Source organism: Rutilus rutilus (assembly GCF_951802725.1).
Source record: "Rutilus rutilus genome assembly, chromosome: 14".
NCBI lineage: Eukaryota > Metazoa > Chordata > Actinopteri > Cypriniformes > Leuciscidae > Rutilus > Rutilus rutilus.
Genome location: NC_140219.1, coordinates 30,504,547 through 30,515,804, shown reverse-complemented (window position 1 = coordinate 30,515,804; position 11,258 = coordinate 30,504,547). Strand labels below are relative to the sequence as shown.

The 11,258-nt window shown below is 38.2% G+C and overlaps 1 protein-coding gene across 2 annotated transcripts in view; it reads left to right on the top strand.

The window, feature by feature from the left end:
- Positions 1 to 11,258, top strand: part of kctd12b (potassium channel tetramerisation domain containing 12b) — a 33,758-nt gene that overhangs the window by 2,107 nt on the left and 20,393 nt on the right. The gene's annotated exons all lie outside the window — the stretch shown is intronic.

Here is an 11,258-nt window from a genome sequence, read left to right as displayed (position 1 = left end):
ATGGTAAGTACATGTAACATATATGACACTGTAAAATAACGTGTTACCCTTAATACTTATTTGAGTCTGTACAATGTGTAACCAAAGGTTATAAAGCCCTCTTTACAAATAGATGCAGTTACTGCATGTGGATATTCAAGTGTCACTGTGAGACCAAAAGATGTAATAATACAAAATGTTTCAAGTGGAAAAAAAGGTGTTTTGCTTTGAGGATATTCACGTGTCACACCATGTTAATTTTTAACTAGCATTATACATCTAGTGAACTGTGAAGGCAGGTTATAAAGTAGGCATTAATTGAGCAGAACGGTATAGCGTCACCTGACAGTTTCGGGGCTGTGTTAGAAGCTTTCAGTGTTTCATTTGTGTGTACGGTTAGAGGACGTCAGTTCAGAAAAGTCAAGTTTCCAGTTCAGTTGAACCATAGCCATACTGTATTTTGTTGTTTATTATCAATCAAACATTTCAGTTGCTTACCTTTCTAATTTTTCATATACTAATATTAGTGTTGTTCAATGAATTTAATGTCTTCTGAAATTGATCTTATTCATATGTAATGGTAATACATGTATCATCAATTATATTCAGTAATTGATGTTTGGATATTTAAAGGTATAGCGGAGGATTTTTTACTTCCGGGTGGATCACCTATACTATTGGTCCTCCTAATTGTCAATCATTCTGGTGAATCAATCAAACTTATTCAAAAAGTGGAGAGGGCGGGTCTTATCTAAAATTCGTAAAGATCCTCCGCTATACCTTTAAGCAAGAGCCTATATTTTTAATTCATGAAGGTGAGATTAGGTTTTTTTGTGTGTGTGTGTGTGTGTGTGTGATTTGTGTTTTTTAGAGCTTTAAATTTCAGGTATTTCCTACAAGCACATCCGTTGTTATCTCAGGCTTGAATTATAAACGGTAACACAAAATCTCACAGTGGGCTTTTAGTTACGAGATGCCATTTGGGATAATAAATATCATCCCGTAATTTATTTTATGTCAATCAGAAATTAAATTAATCCCTTAATCTTAATTTCCTGATAGTCTTTTTTTTTTTTTTTGCTAACCTCAAAGTGACTTTATGAAAGCATGAATAAAACACAATTATTCAACAAGTATATTTGTCCTAAATATAAAGCAAATGTATGTATTTGATGTATTTGAGCATTATTCGAAACAGGCCAAAAATGATATACTGTACAAACACATTTCCAGTTTCATCAATAAAACGAAGTCGAATTTAAATGAAAGCAACAGTGAATGCTGTATTTAGATAAGGCAGTCTTTCGTGTCTCAATTTCTGAGCCTTATTCACCAGAGAAATGTCTGTATTCAATACCAATTTGCAAGCATAAAAGATTAAGCCCATGTAAAAACAGCATGAGATTCACTGACTTAAATTTAGTTTATTCCGTCCTATAAACCCTGGAAGCATTTTTTTTTTGAAGGGTGAATTTGGCAGATCTGCTTTGCTTAGTGAAAGTAAAGAAAAATGGAAGCATTAGATCAGATTATTAAATCTTCGTCCCCCAAAGTCTCTTCGCCGCTGAACCCTCTGTTATCAAGCTTCCTCCCGGTTTCTCGCTTTCATTTTGCTCTTGCGTTCTCTCCGCCGAGACTTCAAAGCGTGAAAACCAGGACAAACCTATAACCAGCTCAGTCAAAGCAGATTACCCAACCAGCCTTTGTGTTGCTGTGTCTAATCTATCTAATTAAGATTGTGCTGGAACACTGAGCAGCTCACAGTTCACTCCAGTGAGGGAACGTCACGTCTTGAAAGCTCAGTTATTATAGAAGCCATTCAACAGTATAAACAGATAACCTGAGATCACTGACACGAGGGCTGTCGTCCAGGTGTCTGAAACATCAACATCTCTGAGCTGGAATATGATGAGAGAAAGTGAGGTTTCAGAAGGCCTGAAACCCCACTTCAGTACAGCCAACTAGAGTTGTGAAAAGTACTTGCTTTGGTACCAAGTCGGTACTGAAATTTAAAAAATGTGACCAGCATTTCCCTCTAGCATTTTGAGCGCAACCTCTGATTGGCCGTTGTCTTCACACGCTCAACATATATGTCTGTGGTTGGCTACAATGATCAACAATGACATCTTTGACACTCTTCATCGAGCGCTTACACAGATACACACGGGAGCGTTTGAAAGCAGGCGTCTATCAGCGGATCCCTAATATATCCGCTGATAGACGCCGCTTTCAAACAGTCGCGTGTGTATCTGTGTAAGCGCTCGATGAAGAGTGTCTAAGACAACATGTTTTTGAAGCATTGATCATTGTAGCCAATCAGAGACTGTATATGTTGAGCGTGTGAACACAATGGCCAATCAGCACTTGCTATGTGGACACGCACACAAATCACGGACATGATTCGAAAAGGTTAAATGGTCCTGAAACAAAACAGTCACACTTGTGCTCCTCGCGGTCAAAAATGAGCGCATTGGAAATTAATGGGAGACGGATTTCATCTAGTGAAAACCTTTGGTACTGCGTTCAAAAAGTTCACTTTTTTAAAAACTTTTTTCACTTCAGCAATAATATGCCAAGTGTCGTTTTTAAAAAGAGATCAAACTTAAAGGTATAGTGGAGGATCTTTCCGAATTTTAGATAAGACCCGCCCTCTCCACTTTTTGAATAAGTTTGATTGATTCACCAGAATGATTGACAATTAGGAGGACCAATAGAATAGGTGATCCACCCGGAAGTAAAAAATCCTCCGCTATACCTTTAAGTCTGTGCTTTAAAGCATACGACAGTTTTAAGTTGGAAATAAAATGTTCAGGTCTATGCTCAAAACGTGAATAAATGGATTACGACGACTGCGTAAATATAATGTAGTACCATAAAATCCCCTAAAAATATGAAATAAAAAACATTATCAAACTAAAATATAGTATTTCGCCACGCGAAGAGCACCAGAGGGTTAAGAATCCGTTCAACAGCGCTCAAAATGCTGGTATCGTCACATTTCAGTACCGACTTGCACAGATACACACGGGAGCGTTTGAAAGCGACATCTATGAGTTTATATAGGGATCCGCTGATAGACGCCTGCTTTCAAACACTCCCGTTTGTATCTGTGTGAGCGCTCGGTGAAGTGCGTCAAAGATGTCTATTTACAACATGCTTTGGAAGCGTTGATCATTGTAGCCAATCACAGACATATGTTGAGCGTGTGAACACAACGGCCAATCAGGGGTGGTTAAGAATCCGTTTAGCAGCGCTCAAAATGCTAGAGGGAAATGCTGGTATCGTCACATTTTTAAAATTTCAGGATCGACTCTACAGCCAACCATCTCAAACACATGCTGCAAACGCTCATAGATCCTGCTAATAAATGTAATGATACTTAGACACTGCACAGGCTGAATCAGATGGAGCTGAAACACCATCTGGCCATGGGACAGGCTCCAGCATCCCCGCGACCCTGTAAGCAATTTGGAAAATGGGTGGTTAGCTGGACTTTCTTAATACACGTTCCTGGCCTTACTGTTCATCATCACTGCATTTAATTCCAAAGAAGAAAAATACTGTTCCTGAACACAGACTTTAAACAATCATATCACTTCCCTGTTTTAATTGGAAATATGTCTAACTGCAGAAGTAAAATAGGCTGCAAATGCCATTTCATATCGCCTTTATGTGTGTCGTAGATGTATGTTATTACAGTGGGTTTTAAAAGACATCTAAGCATTAAATGGCAGTGTAACTGTCGATCCTTCACTCTGGCCAGTGGTATCATTTGTTGCATTGTGTGCTTGTGTTATTTATAAGGTCCAGGCGCAGCTGTTAAGCCATTCGGCCCGCCTCTGAACTCCCGTGAGCCAAAGTCACAATCATCATAGGCATTGAGGGGGATATATCCCCCAATGATCATAATGGGATTTTTCAATGACCGATTCTTAGACTTTTCCATTTGATGCACCCAAATAATCCACATCCTCAGAGGAAAGCGCACAGCTCTCGTGTGTGTGTGTGTGGAGGGGGTGATGGTGCCTCAACTGAGCAGCTTTACTAAGTAAAGTAGGCAGTGACAGAGAGGGGTTTGAAACGTATCTGCTGAGCCTGAGAAAGAGAGGAAGAAACTCTCTCTGTGCTTTTATTTTGCTGCGTATCCCTCGCTGTTTGCGAGTTCCCATAGAAAAGAAAAATCTAAAATTACTAGCCTAAACTTAAATGCAGGGCCATAACCACCATAGACTAGTCTCCATCAATAATTAGATATGGCCAAATTGTCCCCCAATACTTGATGCTGTTCTGCTGCACTCTGTTACACACTTCTCTGTTTTAAAAGTTTTTAAAGTCATATTTTTAGGCTGCTAAACGGTAGCGGTCTAACGGTATCATAAATGTCAAAATTATTGAGATAGCCAATAAAATCAAAGGAGGCGGTGCTTCACAGAAGACTAGAGCAAATTTCGACGCAACGCTTTAGTTTTACTGCTGAAAGAGTGCGGGGTAAGATACAGATAGCTAAACAATTAATATTTGACAACTGTTTTACGGTATAAATGTTTAAAGCTGACAGTAATACACTCAAACTTTATCAAGAGTTGCCGTTATGAATCATTTACATGATTTATGTAATTCATAACTGAATGTGACAAGACAAGTAATGTTTTGAGTTTTTGAGATATTAGACATATGAATAAAAGTGAATGTGTGCGAGTTTTTAAAATAAAATATTATTTGTAAATAGTTTAAATGGAATATTTCATAACTAAAATTAGACATAGAGCAGTTTACCGTTTCTATTTCTTTTTGTTTATTCCCTTAAATCCCTTTGAATCCTTTAATTATTTAATTAATTGAAATATAAAGACTAATTTCCCCCCAGAACTGTTCTAGACATGGTTACGGCCATGCTTTAATGTTGCAATTGTTTCTTCAAGACAGAAGTGAGTTCAAATGTAAAAGTTTCCTACTTGTCTGAGTTTTCTACAGAGAAAAAAGTGGCTCTCGCACCGGACAAACCTTTTCTTAGTTCCTAGAACTAATGATAGAAGTACCTGCTTTTAGGTGTGTTTGGACCGCAGGAACTGGGAATGATTTTAATTCAAGAAACGCCTCTTGGAGGAACTAAGGGTAACAACGATTATGTTACATGACAACGATTTGCTTAAAATGTTTTTCCTTTGAGTTTTCCTCGTACAAACAACACCATTGCCAAACGATCCCCATTCACATGGATCCGCGAAAACGACAAAAAAACATGTATTCTGCTGCCAGGCCATTAGATGGCGATGCTATAGACACTATAGACTGAACATATATAATACGCATGTGCATGACATCATCGTTTTCAGAGACTCTCGTTTTTGTGGTTTACATGGAGACCGTTTTCAAAAATGAGAACTTTGAAACCCGTTTTCAAAAGTTTGTGTTTTCAGGCACCCAAAACGCCGTTGTCGTGTAAAAGAATGGCCAAAACGCATAAAAAGTTTAACGTTTTTAGTTAAAAAACAGTGTTGTGTAAACAGCCCCTTAATTACTTCAGAGTAGGGTCTAACCCAGCACAATAGGAACTACCAGTGACGTAAGTGTAGGCTGATTGGTCGAGCACACACAAAACATTTAAAGATTATACCCTATATTTACTCCACAAACTAACTCTAGGAACATGGAAAACAGTGATAGATGGACCTCTCAACCTTTACACTGAGGAGAAAATCCAACACAATTTTGAGAGGACCAAGCCAAACATGTATTTGTGCTCAGCACTGGACATCTTCCACACGGCAAACGCTAATACTTTTTTATATAATGTCTACTTTCTGTGTATAACAGTTCTATCTAATAAGGACTGTTAAACAGATCGTAAACTAAAGACGGAGAATGGGATCACTGTGTGCTCAGGATCTGTCGTCAAAATAAAGGTCACAACAACAAACGTGGCTTTCATCAATATTCAGAGTTCCTACTGGCGGTGTGAATGCAACAAGGAAAATGGCCATAGGGGAACCACCCTGGTGGCTAGTTCCTACTCAGTGCAAACGGGGCTAATGATCCCAAACCTTCAAAGGAGATCTCAACTATTTGTCTCAAGCTGATCAGATTTGCAGTAATTCAGTACAGACACTTCTTGTCAAATTCTTTTAAACCAGATGATCTGAGCAACAAGATTCCTGAAGGAATGTAAAAATTGCAATAACAATTTCTGTTATAAATCATAACTGACAATCCATAGGGATCCTAATAGTGTCAGCTAAGAATCCAATAAGATCGTACTCAAACTGAAATGCCTGTTTTTCAATGCAATAGTATCTTATTTGATTTGGGTGCAGTTCATCTGAACTTTGGTATGGTTCACAAGTGAAAGCAATCCTAACTTGATGATGTACTGTATAGTTTACATTTCGCAATATTTGCATGTTCCCAGTTACAGTAAGATTACTATCATAGTAGTGCATTCGTCTGTGTTGCTTGTCTCCAAATAAATGGCTTTCAGAGAACCTCATATTCTTTGTATCTCATGCAGTGTGTAGTTCTGGACGAATAGTTCAATAATAAAGTGATTTAGGTGTCATCTCCTGAGATACAGTAGTAAATAATTGCAGCTATCACATACTTATAATGAGGATGCAAAAATATCACAGTTCACAACCAAATAACACACAATAATAAAGGCCTGTGGGGGCAGAGGGATGTGGGTGGATTTGAACTCAGGTTCAGACTAACTAAACCATTGAAAAGCCACGAAACCATTGAAAACAGCATCTTAAAGAATTTGAGGTGAAACGCACACAAAACTATCGATTACATGGGTATAGACTGACTATAGATAAGACAATCAATCATCGCCACATGCACATTAAAGCTGCATTCAGTAACTTCGGGATTTCTTCGCTGTATTCTCGCTTTTTGCTCGCAGGTTTCTCTCTAGAGCTCCCCCCACAGCTTCGGAATAGATATTTGACAACACTGTTGTAAAAACTCGTTGGCTATTCTCAGACACCAGAGGCTAGTAGATCAGCGACATCAAAGCAGATGGGATATTCTTTAAAACGTCTTCTTCATTCGGGTTCGGACAGCGTGAGGGAGCACAATAATGACGGCATTTTAGCAGATTTCTTTTGGCCGTAAAGCAGTTGTTTACATCGCGAGACCTGATATCACGCGATACTTCCTGACGCGGCAAGTTGCAAGTGCGTATTGTCCGCTCACGGGCACCAGGGGGGTGCGAAACGACCACCATTCAACCCGAAATAAGTAATATAACCATTCCAATGACTCCGAAGCTGTTCAGTTAAGGTAAAAAAAGTTACTTAGTTCACCTTTAACAGCCAATCTAAAGACAAAATAATGTTTCCATGTTTCCAGCTGGGGACGCCACCAACAGTGGGAAAGGCTCAACCTGGGAAAGTAGATCTGCTCTGATTAGGATCCTCCAAGGTTTCCCCTTTAAGAGAGACACAGATCCGAGAACCAAAACTTGTTACAATGGAAACAACCCCAGTTCTTGGCTTAAGGGGTTCCAATGTGGAGAGTCTGTCGCTGCAGGAGGGTCACGACAGACACCTTATCAGTGGGTTGGGGCACAGGGCGTGCAGAATAGAGAAAGCCTGTTACGTATGAGGCATTCAGAATCGTTCTATGCTTATGTGTCACAGACCTTCTTGAACGGGGAAAAGCCCTCCCAGTCTTAGAGAGACCGTCTGAAATGACATAAACGAGGCACATCTCCTGTAGGGTACAACGGGCTAAAGGCACACCTTACGAAAAATGTGCTTTTCACTACTCCCATAGTGTATGATTGCAGAAAATTGCAAATATATGTTTGTATTGAACATTGATGGAGAAACAGATTCTGTGTGAAAATAAATCATAAAAGTGGTTTATTTTGTTTAAAAAATCTTGTGAATGTATGAGGTGGGCCTTCTAGCCCACACATTATTACAAATACTTTGGGTCAGTGGTTCCCAACCACGTTCCTGGAGGCCCCCTACACTGCACGTTCTGCATGTCCTCAATCAAACACACCTGATTCAGGTCATCAGCTCATTAGCAGTGACTCCAAGATCTGAAATGCATGTGTCAGACAAAGGAGACATGCAAAATGTGCAGTGTTGGGGGCCTCCAGGAACGTGGATGGGAACCACTGCTTTAGGTAAAATAATGTTTTTAATCATGTCTAAGTTAATAATTGTTCAAAACAATCACAAACAGCAAAGTTTGTACTATTTTCTGTTTATTTAGAAAAATAAAATAATTCATTTTTGTTCAATAAATATACTGTCATTAAAATATTTTAATATCAAAATATATTTTTTAAAATACAGAAACAAAATTATTTTAAAAAGTAAAGATTCTGAAAGCATTGAAGGAGATCCCATTATAATTTAATATACAGTGCAATGCATAAGTGAATACACCCATGCTAAAGTTGACTAAAAAGAGGAATAAAAAATCATATTTTGGAAATTGAACTTAATGCCTTAATTTAAAAAATTAGGAAAAATCCAACCTTTAAGGACACCAATTTTCTTTGTGAATGAATAATGTATCGTAAATAAATAAATGTTCTTCCTTAAAATACATGGTGCATAAGTGAGTACACCCCTATGTTAAATTCCCATAGAGGCAGGCAGATTTTTATTTTTAAGTATTTTTTTTTTATTTTTTTTTAGGATACTATACATCCTGATAAAGTTCCCTTGGCCTTTGGAATTAAAATAGCCCCACATCATCACATAGCCTTCACCATACCTAGAGATTGGCATGGTTTTATTTCAGTTAGCCTAAAAGCTAGTTTGATTTGCATTGAGAGATGATCTTATGGAAAGTACCCCATGCCAATCTCTAGGTATGGTGAAGGCTATGTGATGATGTGGGGCTATTTTAATTCCAAAGGCCAAGGGAACTTTATCAGGATGCATAGTATCCTAAATTTTTTTTTTTTTTTAAATACTTAAAAATAAAAATCTGCCTGCCTCTATGGGAATTTAACATAGGGGTGTACTCACTTATGCACCATGAATTTTAAGGAAGAACATTTATTTATTTAAGATACATTATTCATTCACAAAGAAAATTGGTGTCCTTAAAGGTTGGATTTTTCCTATTTTTTTTAATTAAGGCATTAAGTTCAATTTCCAAAATATGATTTTTTATTCCTCTTTTTAGTCAACTTTAGCATGGGTGTATTCACTTATGCATTGCACTGTAGATTTACAGTAGTAACAATAAATTATAATATTTTATTATACAATATGATTAATATATTTTTTAAATATGATGGTTTTGTTATAAATATAGTGATAATCTCTATATTTACCATCTGAACCTAACCATGTCATGTCAACAAATGGTAAAGTCTGCCAGCTGTTTATTATCATATTAATTATTGTGCCTTTTAGCCCCGACAGCAGGGGTGTCTTTTACCCCAAATACCATACTTTTACATATTCTTCCGTTTGTAAAACTGTTGCTTTAATTACCTTGGACAAAACTGAAAATCATAAACAAGACCTTTGTCTCAAAATATATTCAATACTTTTAGCGATTCTTATTTGTTACTTAAATCTACAACATTTTAAGAAACAATAAATAATAGATCTAATTAGCGCAGAATCAACTTTGCGTTGCTGTCCACGATTGAGTCAAGGCTCAGCCAAATTTGCACGTGCATCTTGAAAAGCGGATGTTTTGGAAAGTACTGCGGCAAGTTTTTGTGCCATCTAGTGGAAACGAAAATAAACTCAAAGGCACATTTTACCCCCGTGCGCCTTTAGCCACGTTGTACCTACTATGAAGGCATCATCGCATGGAGCATGACGAGGAGATTTAAGACACACAGTCTGCTGTTGCTCGAAGCTCTAAAGACTGGGACTGACAGAACAGAATCTAGTGGGAAGAAAGGCAAATACGCTTCTGCAGTTTGACACAATCCCCCAAAGCGGGCCAGTCCTCCATTTCTGGGCCATTTGATCAGGAATGGCGCTCTGGACCCATAGGATGGGAAACCTTAGTTGCTGACCTCAGGTCTACATTCCTGCGAGAGTGTAACTGCACTGCAAAGTGAGTCCACAGACCTGAGTGTTTTTGAGGGGAAGTCCGGACTGCTTCAGTGCTCTTCTGCTGTCTCGTGATCGCTGCAGACAGCTGGCTAGGGAACGGCCTCTAGCGCCAGAGAGGCTACTTCGAGGAAAAATAAAACGCTATACAGGAAACATGATACAAACATCCAATTATGAAATAATAAACCCAAGGCTTTTCAAAAAGCATGGGCAGATCAACTGTGTTCCTGAAGAACAGAAATCTGAGGAGTAATGGCACGGACAGGTCCTGTTGAGGAACACCTCAGGGGGTGCACGTTCACGCCATCGGCCAATGAATAGCCATAACACAGGCTTCAGACAATCATCACACCTGGAGGATGTTCCCATAGTCAAGTGAATCTATGAAAGGAGACTGAATGAGTTCGAAACTGCTTCTATTCCTGAGCAAACTAGAAGCAAGTATGTTGAGAATGTAAGAAAAAAGGATGAGGATGTTGAAGATCTCAAAGAAGTTAATTGCAGCATAGCAGTGACAAAGTACATGAAGCACCTTGGGTTCACCGGTGTCATGAACCCAGAACATCCAAATCTCAAACCTTTTATCCTGTTACAGTTTATCTTGTTTCATTTACTAATGTAAATGAAGTTGCTCCTGTTGTAACAGCTGTGGTCTGTGTTTTAAATGATTAGTTCACTTCAAAATTAAAATTGGCTGATAATTTACTCATCCCCACGTAATCCAAGATATTCAAGTCTTTCTTTCTTCAGACGAAAAGAAAGTGAAGGTCCAAAATTGAAGTTTCAATGCAGCTTCAAAGGCTCTACACTATCCCAGCCGAGGAATAAGGGTCTTATTCAAAAAACAAACAAAACATTTAAATACTTTTGAACCACAAATGCTCATCTTGCACTAGCTCTGCGATGCGTCACATGACGTAGGCGGAAGTACCGACCTAGTGTTTACAAAGCGAACGTGCAAAGACTAAGCCAAACGCCATTTACACACACAAAAAAATAGAAATAAAAGGTAAAACAACGCTGTCGGGCGATTTTGAAGTTGGAGGAGAAAATGAGATGGAGTTTTTCGCCCTATCCTACATTTTTTTTTACCAGAACATTCGTGACTTTTCAATGTGATTACGAAATGTGTGAAGTTGTGGACTTGCAAGATGAGAATTTGTTGTTAAAAAGTATATATATATATATATATATAAATCTAACCTTTCATTGAGGATGAGGATGACATTGAAG